At 36.7% G+C, this 17,740-nt stretch overlaps 1 protein-coding gene across 1 annotated transcript in view; it reads left to right on the forward strand.

Annotated features, from left to right (window-relative positions):
- Positions 1 to 17,740, forward strand: part of PRIM2 (DNA primase subunit 2) — a 121,135-nt gene that overhangs the window by 7,548 nt on the left and 95,847 nt on the right. The window lies entirely within an intron of this gene.

Raw genomic sequence — 17,740 nt, forward strand, 5'->3', positions numbered from 1 at the left:
TTTTCTGGATTTCTGTTACATAGCATGGTGCCCGATGTTTTTTTAAAATTCACATTAAAATAGTTATAGTACTTCTGTTTAAAAAAAAAAAAAAGTGCACTTGTGGCTTTAAAAAACAGCCACACAGAACTTCTGAACTTGGAGAATAGTTATGCCACAGAAATGAGGAGTAAGTGATGTAATTTTGTGCTGCAACAAGAGAAGTTCAGTCTGCTTCAGTCAACCAACACCTAACTGAAAAATATGTAATTACAAAAGCGGATTAAAACACAATGTCATTCTAGTTCTTTACCAACTTTTGAAAAACCTTAAAAATACCAAATCTGTGTAGACAAACAACTGTTGCTTTCGAGATGCTTTAGGGATATTACAGAAGAGTTGTTGCTGTTATATACTGCTTCATTTGTCTGAGTTAAAATGTCTATTGCAGTTTCTGCATTAATGATTTCAGTAAAATTTTGCGTTGCAGCTATGCACTATTCTGTTAGAAAGCTCCAGCTTTGCCTGTAGCTCTCAGAGTAAAGTTAAATTAATGTACAAAAAAACCTCTTAAAATACTGCTTAATTAGAAGAACTTAAATATTCTAAAATATGTGACTGACTGATGCTTTTGTGTTGCTGGATTGAAAGATCTGGCAGCACTGCATGTTGATGATGAAAGATGACTTGTGCAGTGTTGAGAATGACATTGTCTAGCTGAACAGTAACTGGTGGCCTTTCCTGGGTCTTTGAGACACTGTTAGAAATGCCATTCCTTGGTTCAACAGACCTTTCAGGGAATGGTGTGTTAGTGGAGCTGTATTTCCACTGCTTATTCCCCAGTCTGATTGTCCTGTCACAGTTTCAGCATTCAGGCTTGTGAGAATAAATTAATGTTTACAGGTTGCTGGAAATAGCTAGGAGTATGGCTTGGTTCTGTGCTATTGAATGTGCCTTCAATATGTCAAGATGATTAAGAAGGTATTACTTTCTTACACCTATTAAGGCAACAAAGCATCATTTAATTGAAAATCTACTTCCCTGCTTCTACTGTTTTTCCCCCTTCCAATCCTGGTGGGAATTTCGAGCAAAGCTGATCCCTCCTTACACTCTCATGTATAAAGTATTTGAATATTACTAAGGAATTCCATACGTATCTGAAATAGGTCTAAACTCTATGGTGCTATGCAGGGGCTACTAAAAAATAAGATTGTGAAAGCAATATTCTTTTTCTCAGTGTTGTATTTGTAAAAGGCTTTAAAGGGGAAATGAAGATGAACTGTGCTATCCATACTTCTCTGTTAGAAGTTACAATGTTTTCAGGCCTTACTGTGTATAAAATGATGGAAAACAAACTTTGTGTTCCACCTGTTAGAAAAGGCAATGATCTCCAGGAAAAGGAAATAAGTTCTGATATTATAATGCAACCTCTGTATTGCTGAACTGATAGGAATTCTCCTATTGGATTTTAATTGCTTAAGATATCTGAAGGAAGTTAGTGAAATTTCTTTAAAGAGAAGACAGATGCCTTGCATTTCCTAGATTATGGTTCTACATTGGAGAATTGCAATCTGAGATAAGTCAGAGCTGCTGAAGTTCAGACCTTGGTGTAGCCTGGCCTAGCTATGTCTCCAGTTAACAGTTCTAAGAACCACTGTAAGAAGTGATTCTCAGTCCTTAAGAACTGGTCAACTTTTTTTGTGGAGAGGTGGAATAAGTGGATTGTCTTGTACAGTTTTGTCACAGGTGTCTTCATTTACAGCAACAACAAAATGAAGCTAAAAACTGAGAATTTAATAACTGTCGCTTCTCTCCTTTTCATGTTTGCTTACATGCATGGGACAGCAAGATGTGTATTCTTACATTTTTTTGCAGAGCTTTGCAGACTAGTTCCTGAGGTTTTTGTGAATTATGGACTGAGAATTATTGCTTTATAGAGTCAAGAAGTCTTCAGACCCACTCAGGGATAATATTTAAGCAGCTGTTAAGATCTTCTTTGAAGACTGTAGTGCCAAAGATCTTATTTAGCAACTCTTTGGAAAGAATGAAGTTGTTGACAACCAGAAGAAAAAAATATCAGACTGAATTTTTTGTATGATAGTCAGCTGCAAAGAATTTGAAATGATAGTAGTTCTGATCTCATGATTAAAGAGAATTTTTATCAAAGAACATGAACTTTCTGAAAATAAAAATGGAAGTGAAATTTAGTGAAAATGAATGTTTTCACTTTTATAATAGGATTTCTTATGTCCTGTTGCTGACATTTATATTGCTAATGGAGCAAAATACATGGGAAGGGGTTTGTAAAATGAGTAAATATTTGCTCTGGGGAGCTGTACCTGATTATAAAGATGCCCTTTACTTGTAAAAAGGAGACTATAAACTGTTCAAAGTATTCAGATCAAAGATGATGACTTCAGTATAATGAATTTGTGTTTGTATATGCATAGGATTATGATTGTACAACATTTTTACAATGTTTGTGAAAATAAGCATCTCTATATTTAGTATAAATTATGAAAATTGAAGCTTAGGTAAGTTCTTCCTTGAAATGTTTTTACAAAGCTGTCACTGCATTGAATTAGTCCACCTTTAATATTTCTGTGAGAAGCCTCTGGAACGTGGGCTATCTCAAAAAAAAAAAAAGGAAGTTTGCTTTGGGTTTATATTTGAGACATTTTTTTGAACTACTAACAGGTAGATTGCATTTTAATCACTTGTACGAAATAGCTTTGGCCAATCTGTTTTCTGGCAAGTGTGCAAGATGCCTGGACTGGTGCTGGAACATTGATTCAGTACTCAAAATTTTACACTGCTCTGAAATATTAGTGTTTGTATTATCCTACCAATTTGTGCCAACATGGGCAAGAGGTAGAGCATAGGGTATTGAATAAAATGTCAAGGAGGGTAGAGGGCAAGTAGGAATAACAGTGGGGAAACAGGAATGATAAACCTCATTCTCACTCTTTTTTTTTTTCCCTTTTCTTTTGCTGGTGGTGAGCTGTTAATCGTAACTACCATAGTATGAAATGACAGCTGCATTTGGTTCCTTTATTGCAACTTCTGTACATCTTTATTTACGCTTCTATTTTACTCCAATGTAGATGTTTGACTGTTATTGAGATTGATATCCTACTGGGGCCATTGACAACTGATGTTCTTCTAGTTACTTGTAAATGGTAGAGGCTAAAAAAGTTACATAAATGGCAGTGGTGTTTTCCTTTTTTTTAAGCATGGATATGTTAGGTTGGATAAGAAGAGGTTGTCAGGTCACTCACTTGGGTTGTGCCCAAGAATAGAGACTGATGAGGAATTTTACTCCTCTCAGTTTGAAAAACTCAATGGCCTCAACTTCTGAGAGGAATTATTCAACATCTCCAACATTAATTTGCTTCAGCTTTTGATTTTGGCTACACTTTGGGTCAGGAGCGAAACTATTTTATTTATTCCTTTTGGTTAAAGCATTCTGTGTACTGTAATGAGTGTTCAGCTCTTAATCAGAATACAAAACCATAACTTTTTTTGGCAGAAGAAAGTGTTTTAATGAAGTGCTGTTTTGCTTGCAAATAGTACAAAAATAATACAGGCTAATGTACTTTGTGGTATCTGGGAGTAGCTGTCTTAATTAGTTCATTTCCATTATTTAATTTCTAATGCAGTCATTTGTTTTCTAATGTAATACCAACAGCTTTAAACTAAATAGCTTTAAAGCTGTTGGTATTGCATTAGAAAACAAATTATTTAAGATTAATGCTCTTCAGACACTTTTGAACTTTTTCAGATGTATCTCTTCTTTTTGGTATCTTTTTAAAAATTAAAACATTCAATTTTGAAGATGATTTCTATCTTAACGAAATAATTTATGCACCTTTCATGAATAGCTTCCACCTCAAAATTACTGTATTGAGAACTTAATTCAGGATTTACCCTGTGTTTCCTCAGAAAATAAGTTGTAGTTGAACCATGGTGTCAAAAGTGATGTTTACAGTATAGCCTCCTTCCCACTAATTGGAAGGACACTAAAGAAATTTAACTTTTGAACTTTACTTTTGACAGTAGTTAGAACTTTTGGGGGCAAACAGAAATTATTTTCTGCACACACCCACCCACTCATTATTTGGTAGATTATTTGATACGTTACTTGGAAGAAGTCCCTTCCATGTGTTTTCCTGAGAGGGGTTAGTCTTGACTTGGGAGTGATTAGGCTTGGCCTGGGAGCAGAATTTGTTACATGACACTTTTACAATAACAACTTTTAGGAAATAGTATTTTATCAAAGTATTATTAGAAATATTTACTAGCTCATTTAAAATGTAGTTTTCTTGGAGCAGTGTCATCTAATTGATAGCCAGTTGTGGGGTGTTTCTCTTGATGTTACCTGTTCCCTGGGAAAATGGCAATTTGAATAGCATTTGCTTCATGTTAGGATCCTGCTGTCTTGCAAAAAGGATCGAGTTGTTCGGTTTAGAGCCTTGGACTTAAAGAAACATTTGCTGAACATTTCTATTCTGTAATTCCAGCAGTTCTCTTGTTCAGTAAAGCTTATTTTTATCCTTATTTGACACTTTAATTTCTGGATCTCATTCTGTAATCTTATCTGTCTGACTTTTTATGTAATGCTTCATAGATGGCTTGCTGTCAAGTGTCCATCAAATTTTGAGGGAGGAGAGACTGCAACAGACTAGTTAATGCATGTCTTACTATTTGACAGAAATACTCTTGCCTCAAAACTAAGTTTACTTTTTAAAAAAAAAAAAAACAAAACCACCACACATGGATCCATGACTCACTCCTTTTTCACCTGGTCACGTTAAATTAATTTTATTTTAGCATTACATGGTTTGTCAGCCTTTGCATATGTTCAGATGTGATAGTTTCCTTGGTTTTGATGTTTCCTTGTCCTGTGTGTTGGGTTTGCGTGGCAAGGTTTTGGTAGCGGGGGCGGGGAGCTACAGGGGTGGCTTCTGTGAGAAGCTGCTAGAAGCTGCCCCTGTGTCTGACAGAGCCAATGCCAGCCGGCTCCAAGATGGACCTGCCGCTGGCCAAGGCCAAGCCAATCAGCCCCTCTGTGATAACATATTTAAGAAGGAAAAAAAACAGTTAGAGAGAGCTTTTGCAGCCAGAGAGAGAGGAGTGAGAAGATGTAAGAAACTCTGCAGACACCAAGGTCAGTGCAGAAGGAGGGGGAGGAGGTGCTCCAGACACCAGAGCAGAGATGCCCCTGCAGCCCGTGGAGAAGGCCATGGTGAAGCAGGCTGTCCCCTGCAGCCCCTGGAGGAAGGATGAAGGGGTGTAGCGATTCCACCTGCAGCCTGTGGAGGACCCCACGCCGGAGCAGGTGGAGGCACCTGAAGGAGGCTGTGGCCCATGGGAAGCCCACACTGGAGCGCGTTCCTGGCTGTCTTGTGACCCCGTGGAGAGAGGAGCCCATGCCAGGGCAGGTTTGCTGGCAGGACTTGTGACCCCGTGGGCAGTTTGCTCATGAAGGTCTGCACCCCATGGAAGAGGCCACGCTGGAGCAGTTCGTGAAGGACTGTCTCCCGTGGGAGAGACTCACATTGGAGAAGTTCGTGAAGGAGTGTCTCCCGTGAGAGGGACTCCATGCTGGAGCAGGGGAACGATGAGAGGAGTCCTCCCCCTGAGGATGAAGAAGCGGCAGAAACAACGTGTGATGAACTGACTGTAACCCCCATTCCCCGTCCCCCTGTGCCGCTGAGGGGGGGAGGAGGTTGAAGCCAGGAATGAAGTTGAGCCTGGGAAGATGGGAGGGGTGGGGGGAGGTTTTTCAAGATTTGGTTTTATTTTCTCATTCCTCTACTCTGTTTTGCTTGTTAATAAATTAGATGAATTTTCTCTCTAAGTTTAGTCTGTTTTCCTCGTGACGACAATTAGTGAGTGATCTCTCCCTGTCCTTATCTCGACCCACAAGCGTTTCGTTATGGCTTTTCTCCCCTGTTTGGTGAATGAGGGGAGTGAGAGAGCGGCTCTGGTGGGCACCTGGCCCCCAGCCAGGGTCAACCCACCACATCCTGAAAGGAGTGCTACATTGCCTTTATTGACACTTTAATATGGGGCATTCAATATGAGAAGAAGATTCTGCTGTATAATTGTCTCTAGTGAACAAGAAGTACTTAGTAATCTGTTCCCTGTTTTTAGAGCTTGCTTATTTTTAGTCTATTCTTCAAGAATATTTCCCCCTGATATGTTGAATGGTTTTCTGTCAGAATAACAGGAGATCATGGAATGGTTCTGAAGGTATTTCAGAATGTTTTCAGACTATTCTATACTTTATGTACTTAAAAAAAAAAAGAAGGGTTTTTAAGGGACAGTGCTGTCTTCATCCAGCTAAATACTGAAGCTTTTTATGTATGGCATGTAATTTTAAGCTTTCAAGGCACATTAAATAGTCTGTGTGCAAAGTCAGTCACATAGGGAGCACAGGAAATCCTTAAGCAGCACTCAAAAGAAGTAAATGCTGACATTTACGGTGACAGAGCCCATCAAAGAGAATATGCAAACACAGGTGTGCAGTTGAGATTTACATTAATTTAGAAGATTAAAGCATTAAAATCTTACTATAAATGAGTAATTACAACAATGATGCCTGACAGTTCTGGCAGTAAAAGCCACTAATATAGTTTTTTTAAAAAAAATATTTAAAGGGAAATATAGTGAATTTTTTAAATATTATAGTCATTGAAGAAAATATTTTAATCATAAAGTAAGTTCTTCAGTATATGAAGGAATTATATAAAAGTAAATGGTTTTACAGGTAAGTGACACTTGAGTTTTAACTAGGAAGATGTTCTTCTTTCTTGCCGCAAGCTGTGGGCATCTGACGTTTTCTGTTTAAATTAGGAGTGCTTGATTTTATTTCTGCCAGATTGTGATACAAGGCCTGTTTGGAGTCAGCTGCCCAAGTCCCATTTTGTCATGTAACTTTATCAGTGAGGTTGGTTGTCTGTGGGGTTTTCCACATGTCCTGCTACGCATGCACCCCCTTATTCGTCCCCCTCTCCCTACCCCAACCTTTTCACTTGTCCTTTTCCCTTTTTTCTTGTAGCTGGTTATGCATGCCCATATCAGAAGCCCTTGAGAAATGACCACACTTAGACTTCTTTTGTTACAGTAGTGCTTTTAGACCTTCATAGTGTGAGATAAAGCCTAGTTTATCGATTTGACGTTCTGATAGCCTTTTTGACATAATGAGAATATTTATGGCAACTGCCACAAGTTGTTATTGCAAAGCTTTCAATGTGTCTGTAAGTTTGAGGAAGACTGCAGGATATCTGGGTCATTGGTGTTCCTAGAAATTCCTGAATTAAGGTGTTGAGTTTCCTATTGTTCATGTATTTGGTCTTACAGGACCTAACACTGGGGAAGATATTAATCATGATGATGATAACCTGAAGCCATAAAAATAGAGTAAATTTATTTTTTCCTTCACTCTGTATGTTGCTTATCTTTTTCTTGCCCTTCAAGGTTGTGTCTGTGTATGTCATATTGCACAGTAACTCCTAGACGTTAGGCTCGATTTTTGCATGCTTCTGAAATATTAATAGGCACCTCTAATACATTCTGCTCCTTTCAGCAGTTGTTTTAAGATATTTTGGAAAAGTGGTGAGAGTATTGTCTTTGGAGTTTTAGTTACACTTTTTTTTTTTTCTTCTAATATATACTAACTTGTGCTTTGTAGTGTTAAAGGAGAAATTGGGTCAAAAGTTACCTGGTTGTACTAGTATTTTCACTTTGCTCAAGAGGTAGAAGTGGAGTCTCCTGGACTGGCAACTAACATATTGGTTACTGTAAATTAGTGTTTGGAGTAATGTTTTCTTAAAAGAAAACTCTTATCAGCAGAAGTCATTCCTTGTGAATTTAACTTACATGTTAATTTCCGTAATTATTAATGCTTTCTTCTTTCCATGAATTTGACTTTTTCCTCAGCTGTTGCTCAATCCCTCTGTTCCCTAAAATAACAATGAACAGAACTTTCCTCTTAATTGTCTTTTCATAGAACTTTTCATGTAGGAACTGCCACGTATCTAATTAATTTTTAGACAACTGCCACATATTCTGGGGCCTTTAACTTCTAATTCCTGTAATAGGTCTGCCATACTCATTTTGCTATTCTCTCTTGTTTCTCAAATCAGTCAAGTCCTCCTCCTTCACTCACAAAGTAACCCCCGTAACTTACTTATCTCAGCATCTTGCATTCCTACTGCCTGTGTACAAATCTCAGCAGAAGCAATGCCTAATTTTGCTCTTAAATTCTGGGAGATTCTTCCATGCCATAGTCTGCTTCAGTGAAACTGATAATGCACTTAAGCTGTTCATAATCTTTCTTTTGACAGGATTTAAATTTGGAAGAAAATTTACTGTCTGTCTTCAAGTAATGAGCTCTCCTGCCAATATTATATTCAATATTTCATCACTAAATTAAATGCATGTAGCATTTTTAATGCTTGCTTTTTCTTTGTCCTAACTTCAAGTCCTTCTGGTGTTTCTTGGCTATTACTTTTTCTTCCTCTATTGAAACTACTTTCTAATCTACTCAGTCATGCTCCTCTTTTCTTATTGTGTATGGCTGTGAATATTTTTATTGTTTTCTTTTAACTTACCCATTCTGTTTCTGTGGTGAGGGCAATAGCATTCAGTTCTTCAAATTTTCTTCTTTTTCATGAATGTGTGTATCAGTGTTACTATGGTCTCAACCCTTACCTGATATTTAAAAATGCTTTTTTGCTACTACATCTTTGCTTTAATTTGTTTTTTTTTGTCTTCCCTGCTTTCTCTCTTGGATGCTCTTCTAGCTTATGTTTAGTGTAGCAAAGCTGTGCTTTTCCTCAGAACACCACTTACTACTTGGCACTGTCAGAGGTATCTCCTTCCAAACCCTCAACCTGAGAATTTCAGCCTCTTGGACAATTTTAACTGTCCGAGACCTATCATTTGTTCTTAGACATCAAATGAAGGATCTGTCCTTTCAGCATCTGCAGCTGAAGTTCTGTGTAGGTCTGTGATATATCTTGCGTTGATTTAGACACAGTGAACTTCTGGTTCTTTCCCACTTGGTTCTTGTGAAAACTTGCCATGAAACTTGTTCATCTTAACCAGTCAGACTTTGTCTCTCTCTGGGGGCTGTTTAAGGGTCTCTTCTCTGTTCATGTGGACCAAAATGTTCTGTGGTTGCTTTCATAATACTACGTATTTCTCTGTTTGTCTTTGACTCTTTCAATAGCCCTTTGAAGATAACAGTTTTTTCATTTGCCTTGTGCAGGAAAACTTCACAGTTCTGCTTGTAAAGTCCCTGGCACTTGTACATTCATGTCTCACAGCGGTGGTCATTGTTCTGCTGCTTTACTTTCCTTGTAACTTTTTTTTTTTTTTTTTAACCTTCCAGGAACGTAAGTTTATTACTTCTTGTTCTATCCGCTAATTGAGAAGTGAGTTTTGGGGTTTTTTTCCCCTTCCTCTTTTATTTGCCTTCTACATATAAGATTACTCTAATTATGCTTTCTTGTTGTTTCTTCTTTTAGACTTTCTCTGTGTGTGATGATTTGTCATTTCTGTGGATGTCCTTTGCCATTTTTTAATGGGACAGCATCTTTTTTTTAAGTGCAGTGTCAGCTGGTCAGAATATTCCAGCTTAACCATTACCAATTCTAAGATGATATGGAGATTAAATTTATATTTTATTTGCATTTTCCCCCCCTCAACATGATATCGCAGCTCCCAAGCTGGACTTGGGGAGGTCTCACAACCGCTTTTCTCAGTGCTCCTGGTTAGTCAGCTCTTCCTGTTTGTACAGAACTGGCTCAGATGTAGAACCTTGCAAATTTCCTGCTCAAATACAGCCTTCGTTTTTAGACCAGATTTTCTTGTCTGATCCCTTGCAGTGTCCCCAGCCTTATGGTATTTAAATATGTAATCTGCTTCTACTTTAATGTATAAGCTAGTAAGTAAAATATTAAATTTTAGTTTAAAATTAGATAATCACAGACCTTGGCTTAATACCTCCTATTTTTGAGTTAAATTCTTCCATGCGTGGCTTTTCCAATTTGTTTTACACCCAGATTACAGGAGATTCAGTAGACCTGTTTGGTCATTTGCTCATGAAGAGTCTCTTATGAGAACAACTTCAAGGGGTTTTGATGTAATACGGCACCTGCTTTTTTCCTTATCCCTGAAGTCTGTTGCACTGTCATAAAGGCGGTGAGGTCGGTTTAACATAATTTGGTTTTTTGACAGATCCACTTGGGCTATTACTTGTCTCCTGTAGTTTTTCCTAAATGCGATCAGATGCTTTGATTTCTTGCTGTACCTTTCCAGGAATTTAACTTCATATACTGAAATGTGGAGTGGAATAGAATGTAAAGTTTTATCTTAAATTTATTTTTCAGTGATGTTCGGTCATTATCTTGATTGTTCTGACTTCTTTTGACCTTTACTTCATCTTATCTTCAGACCGTTCCTTGAAATAGACATAATTCCCCTTTGTTGCTTCCACAAGAAACGAAAATTAATAGTTATCATCATATCTTTATTTGTGGTATAAGGATGATGTATAATTGAATTTAGATTCCCTGCAATGCTGCTGTGCTGTGCTATCTTTCTGAAGTGTGCGGAAGAAATAAACTTCAAAGTGTGGTATATTTCTTCTTGAATACATCTTTCTGTGTTGCTGTTTCCTCTCCACAGAGCGTAAAAGATCCTGTTGAAGTTATCTTAGAACTTCTTTGCCTCTTGAAATTTAAAAAATATTGTAACTTTTTTTAATAACTTTGAGGTTAGATGCCTTATTTTTGGGTAACTGCCAGTTGTTGCAAAATTAACCATCTTTTTTTTTTTAATGCTGTTATAAAGCACATTATTTTAATAAAATGTTTGGATCATAGTAATGGGGAAGGAACAGCAGATGGGAGTAGTCAGCTGGGGGAGCTAATGCTCTGTAATGCATCTGCCAGCATTTGAGAAGAAAGAATAAGAACTGCAAAATAAAAGGAAAGAGCAAAATCCATTAGTGGAGTTAATTTTTTTTTTCCACAGTAGCTCTTCTTTGATATTGTGGTTGAAGTACTTTTTTAGCAGCTTTAAGCAGCAGAAATTAAACTTCTTTAATTTCCATTTTTATGATCAGAGCACTGCTATGAGAGACTTTCTGATATCACTATTATGCTTTCTTCAAAAGCATTTATCTCAGTAGTGGGGTAGTTGTATAAATATTTGTAGTTTAGCTTCTTGAAAAAATGTTTTATGACTGCCTTTTGGGTACAGAAGATCCTAAAGTCAGATTTGGATTAGTGAGAATTGGGACTAGTTTGTGTCCTTAATAAGGACAGACATAGATGAAAGAAAATACTCAATATGGTGTCTAGCTACTAAAAGGCCATGACTGCAATCATCTGTTTTGGTACCAGGTGTATAAACCAAAATACTCTTCTGATTGGGTTTATGGCTTGGCATTTCAGAAGCTTCTGAAATAATATTTCTTCCTTTCCCAAACAGGATGGGGAAAAATGCTTACAAGTGGAAACTGTCTAAAGCCTGATTTTACTGTGTGGAAACTCATGCCAAGCTAAAACAGTAGCTCTGTCCAAGTAGGCTGCAATTTGCATTTGTGAAGGAAATTGTTCTGAATTTTAGTTCAGTTTCCTGCTACTTGAATCTTACATTTGTCCCTTTGCTTGAAAACCAATGATGCTTGTCTTACAGGTGACAGCACAGGTCAGAAGTGATGCATGTCTAAGTGGGAAATAGTGTCTTATTGCCAAAGTAAGCTAAAAATATGTATTCTGGCACTTAGCTCCCTGCTTAAAGTCATAATAGGAACAAAATTGTATGTGGAAAGGCTCGGGAGTAGTTTTTGGTTGTTTTTTTTAAAATGCTAGAATTTATTAATTAAGACAGTGAAACATGTATACCATTAGCATTTTAGGATGAAAGTAACCTGTTATGTTTTTTGAAGTCCTAATTTCAAAGGAAGTAATAAATTTCTCAATTTAATCATTCACATTTCAGAAGGTAGATTTAATTGAAAACAAGTGGCAGCTTTGTTGCAGAACTGACTGTTCCATTTTTAAAACTTTTTTTTTTGTTCCAGATAAAGAAAAAAACAACCCATTGATATCTAGGTTTATGGCTACCTCTTGTAGTTGACTGTAGTTATGTGTTAGGGGGAAGAAAATCCTAGGGACACCTCTTTCCTCAGAAGTATCAGCAGCGTGGGAATCCAGTTCAACCAGTAGCTAGTGCTCTTCAGGTCATTGAACTGCAGCCCGAGGATTTGGTAGGCCAACTAGCAGGTCTGTTTGCTTTACAAAAGACATTAGTTTGCAGTCTTACTAACTGGTTGCAGTCTAAAATATTTGGATTGATTGCAAAGCAACCAGAGTATTCTAGTGAGCTAACATTGTGACGGATGGGTAGATGTGGTGAGGTTTGGTTAAAACATTTAGGCTGAAACTGAATTGTAGTATTCTCTTATAGACATTTTAAATAAAGCTTGGTTCACAGGAGAGTATAAACACATCTCATAAATCTAAGAAGGAGAAGTGTTGGCTGGAAGGAGGGGGAGAACATGCACTTGCCATTTTTTTGTGGACTGGCAGGATGGATGGGGAGGAGTCTTTTATTTACCCTTCTCTAATGGATCCTTGAACTATAAGCATGACTTTGTTATTAGTCATGGAGAAAACTAGTATTCTGCTGCAGTAATTCTAGTTGCATGTATTTATTTGCACATATGGTGTTGGTGATGTTCTATAAAATTGTGGAATTAAGTAATAAATGTGATTGAAGAATATATAGCTACTGGGAATGTCCCTTTTCACCTTCATAAACATAATGCACAACAGTTTGTAAATGATGCAAAATGCTAATTAAAAGTTTTAATTTGGTAATCATCTCTGTTTGATTAGAAACAGATGCTGATTATCTGCAGAAATCTAAATGGACCCTTAGAAGGTAGCTTTTATTGCTTAAAATTGACTTGTGAAACTAAAGTCAAACTAAGCCACAAACTGTACAGTTACTTATGCCCCCTTTAGTGCACTAGAACACTACTATTCTACTAAATAGCCTTGTGCAATTCATCGTTTGAGTTAAATAGGACCGTTAAAGTCCACTCTAAGGTCGAATCCTTCTGTACAGGGTACCATACATGCTTTTTCTGGTTTGAAGTACATTCTCTTCCTGCTTTGAAAAGGTTACGTGCTTTGAAGTAAAAATTGCAAAAAAGGCTGCAATAAAAATGAGATGATGAATAAAAACATTCTTCCTCCTAATCTAGCTGAAAACAAACAGGCTATTTGGAATACAGTCTGAATCCTGAGGCAGATGTGCTGCTGTAACCCTGGGTTTCTAAAGTCATGTGAAATGGCAGCTGTTCCAGAAATGCAGTTGGAGAGTGGATGTCTTCTACACAACGTTCTTCAGCTTATGATAGGAGCAACAACTTGTGTGATAGTGTGCTCTGGCACTCAGTGGTTGATCAGGGGACACTTGACTGCCATTTATTTGATGGCTTGGAAATGATGAAAGAGCAGCAAGTCCTAACCTGATCCCTGTAGTTCCTTACTTCTTAGCAGTTGGTAATCTTGGATTCCTGAAAGAAACTTAGTATAGACAAGGAGAATGGTGTCATCAGGTGTTCGTTCTTTTTTTCTATAAATATTTTAGACATTCTTTTGGGACATAAGGGAAGAGAAAATTGGGAAATCAATAGTGTATTTTTAAAAATTATATCCATATAGTATTCAAGAAGAAAATAAATTCTTTGGATAATCAAGATGTTAAGTCCTTTTGTAGTGGTTGAGGTTAGGAATGTTTCCAAAATTAATTTATTTTTCACATAGCAGTGAATGAAGTAACTTTGGAAATGTTTATATTGTTCCTTCATACAGCAGCATAAAAGCTGATAGGATAGGTTGCACAGGATGTAATTACACTGCAAGTAGAATTTACTATTTGGGTGTAAGCTTTGTAAAATGGTCTGTAAATACTGAAATACTCTTTCCTGCTAATCCTGTGATTGAATCTAGAGAAACATTTGTTAATAAGTTTCTGTAAAATTGAGTCTGATGCTAGCATCCTGATTTGTAAATGGAAGAAAACTCATTGCCTTATTTCACATGAGGAACTTCTGTTAGCTCTTCAGTCAAGTGTGACTCTAATATGTTTGTGGTGATGTTTCTAGAGTAATCTGTAGTAATTGCTTTTGTTCAGCTTTCCTTTTCATGGATGTAGGGAAATGTTTGTCAGGAATGTAGGAAACTGGGCCTGTGTCACTGAGTTTCTCTGTGATTATGGTAACCATGAGTTAGCTGCCTAATTGAGGAAGATCCATGAAATGTCCTGTCCATTCCCACTCCTGACATTAAAAAAAGCCCAAACAACATTTCAGTCAACGGATAAGAATACATAATAATTCCAAGTGCAGCCCTTTATTTTTTTAGGGATGCCAGCAACCTGAACTTGAGCTAACATAGTAAGTTGTAGTACCATGGCAAATACCATTTTCTTAATTCATTTGTGGCTGGCCAAAATGGAATTGATATCTCTTAAGAAACACTGTCATGAGATTTGTGAACAACAGAATTATGAGCCTTTAGAATGTTTTATTTAAGGTTCTTCATGCTTTTAATTGGTAGGACAGCTGGGAGTGATGCCCTTCCCTAGTCAAGCTAGTATTCATTAACCAGCTGAATACACTTTAAATTTACATTCTTAAATTTAATGGTATCTAGGTTAATACTTTTGCATACTAGTTCAAGCTTGGTTTGTACTGTGCTATGTGGCAATGGAGCAGATTGACAAGGAAATGATTGTTTAATCTGTTGGATACTTAAAAGTGCAATATAACGCAGTATTGAGAGACTGATGCCATCTTTTTTTGAGAAGGGTGTATTGCCACTTGAGTACCAGCTGCTCAGTGGCTAAAAGCACATTTTAAAAAGTTCACTAAGGACACCAGTGGCGTGTGCATGGAAATACCTGAAGCTAAGTCTTGGAAATGGACTTGTGCATTAAATTCTTGTTCCTCACTGGGAGACTTAGAAACAGCAAAATTGTTGTGCTTGTATAGTAGTATAATGTATGCATGCATCTTTGTCTGTTCATTAAAACAGAGTGAGGATATCAAATTTATTTTGAAGTTTTTGGACTGCCTCATTGCCAGTGTTTGTTTAACCAAGCCTTACATATTAAATTATTCATATTTTAATCTAAATTTATGTGTCTTTGTGTTTCCTGGACAATTCTGTGATTAAAATCAATGAATAAACTGCACATAGAAAGCAAGAAAACTAGAAATAATACAACTTGTCCCAGTCCTTCCTTCCTTTCCTCTCATGCCTTCCCTTTTTATGCCTTGATTTTTCTAATTTTTCTAAGTCTCAAAAAATTATGATGAAGTGTTGAATAGTTTCAAGCTACAATATGAGACCTGCTGTCACTGAAAAGGGAAGATCCTTTTCCTGCTGTTACTGTTCTTTACTTGTGCAAAGCAAAGACTGACTTGGTGATAAGCAGTTTCAGTTTATTAAACTGGCAAAAACTAACAAGGCAGAGCTAGCAATTGTTTTCTGTGGGGTGAGTTGAATCAGTTTGGTGTGGAGGGTCAGATGAGCACCAGATGACACCCTCAGAAGAATCCTGTTGATTTTTTAGTCTTTTGAACATCACAGTGTTTTATCTGGCAAACACCATTGAGTGCTGTCAAAAGTTAAGGAGTCTGTTTATCTTTCTGATCTTGATTAGAATCCTAAAAGCTGTATTTAATTGTGTCTAATTTTTAAATGATTACCGGAATGTGTTCTTGCAGGTGCCATTTTAGGATGAAATTATTAAATGTACAAACTGTAGTGTTCTTATTAAAATTTAAAAAAGAAAAAAGCTTTTTCAGCTTGCATGAACCAAGAAAAATTGGGATACATGGCTCATGATGCTCCCTATACAGAGTACAGACATGACCTAGCTGAAAGCTTGAATCTGAGTTTAGACTATTAGGAGCTTATTTTCATTCCATTGCATCTTCAATCAATTTTACACAATTTTATGTGGAAATGGTGAAATCCTTAATGTCAATGAAAGGTTATTTTTAATGTTCTGGGAAGAAAGTTTTATTTTTAAATGCGTTCTGGAGTCATCTGCCAGCTGTAGTTAGGTGCTAGGGATATCCTTGTTTCTTATTCTGCACTGTCTGTTAGTTGAAAACATGAAAGCAATGGGAATTTGGTGAAAAGGCTAGAAGCAGAGTGTTTGTAGGGCTGCATAACCTATAACGTACTTGAGGCTGTAAGTAAGTTATTTAATAGCTTTATAAGTATTATTTATTTATATGATAAGTATTGATTTGCAATAATATTTGCATTTGTTTAAAAAATACAATTTCTGATGAAACTGTATTTTTGGTAACACTTTCCACAAACTTATCCAAATCTTTAGGCATGGCCCATTAACCTATTTTTCTGGAGGTTTCACCAGGACCATTTTTACCCCAACAGTGTTAATTTTTTATTTTTTTTTTTGCTAGGATGATGCAAGAAAATATAAAATCACTGTGACTTTACAATCTGTACAAGATTGATATGGTCAGATTACTAATAAAGAAGGATCTGGACAGCTTGTGAAGTTCGGAGTCAGTATAATTATTTTATGTGTATATTAAGATAAAAGAAACCTTGAAATTAAATGTAATACTGAATAAGATGGTTTTATTGATTAAAATGAGCAAATTAATTTTTAAGAAACAAATAAACAAGGAATCCTTGCCTTTCCCCCCATCTCGTTCTCCCCCCCAACCTGCAAGCCTGCCTGTAGAACAGTCACTGGACTGTTTTAATGGCTTTCTGTAAAAAAACCCCATATGCTTGGTTCAGCTTGACTTAGTGAGGTACCCTAGAAGAAAAGATGCAATTGTAACCACTATAACTGTACGATATGTTGTACTGTTTTTATTAGAAGGCAGTTTCACCAAGGGTTTGGAATGTCATGGTAGACTGGGCTCTCTTAAGCAATTTCTAATGAGAAAGCATAAACCAGTTACATTTGAAAAATGGAAGTCACTACTCTGGAATTAAAGTAAAACTTTGGTCTATACAAGGTGAAAAACAAGATTGCAGGCTTATGTAGTGACTTAGATTTATTCTTAAACAAGAAATATATCATCTGGAAGGAGTAGCGGGGTTTCGGTAGCGCAGTGTGAAATTTGTTTATAGTTCCAGGTTGTCATGTTTGAAAAGCAGGAATCTTTCAAAGACTAACAAAAATAAAATTGTGAGAGTATTTTATAGAACGTATTTTCTTGTATCATTTACACAAACACATTTAACTGTTTTGATACAGCTACTTTGTTAAAGAAAAATCATTTCCTTACAGGCTGTTTTTCCCTGGAGCATTAGGTTTTCACATGCAGAAATATAATGCTACTGTGTCCTCTGTCTTGAAAGTTACATTCTTCTGCCTTGCTGGCAGCTTTATTATTATTTTTTAAAGCTGGTTTTCCTGAGAGAGTACTACAGATTACATCAAGATGCGGACAGGGTAATCATAAGCCTTTAGACATCGCTGCCTTGGCCATTCCATATGCATCTATCAAATCACTTTCATAGATTTGCTGAGCTACTTCAAGTTTGAAATTCAAAAGGTCCTTCCTATGACTTCCAAGGAAAGTGTTTTGTTTCATTTTCTCAGTTTTTCAGCTGAGAAGGGAAAAAAATCTTGTTTAAATGTCCATTTAACTGCGAAGAAGTGTTAGTCAACA

Source organism: Grus americana, chromosome 3 (genome assembly GCF_028858705.1).
Source record: "Grus americana isolate bGruAme1 chromosome 3, bGruAme1.mat, whole genome shotgun sequence".
NCBI classification, from domain to species: domain Eukaryota; kingdom Metazoa; phylum Chordata; class Aves; order Gruiformes; family Gruidae; genus Grus; species Grus americana.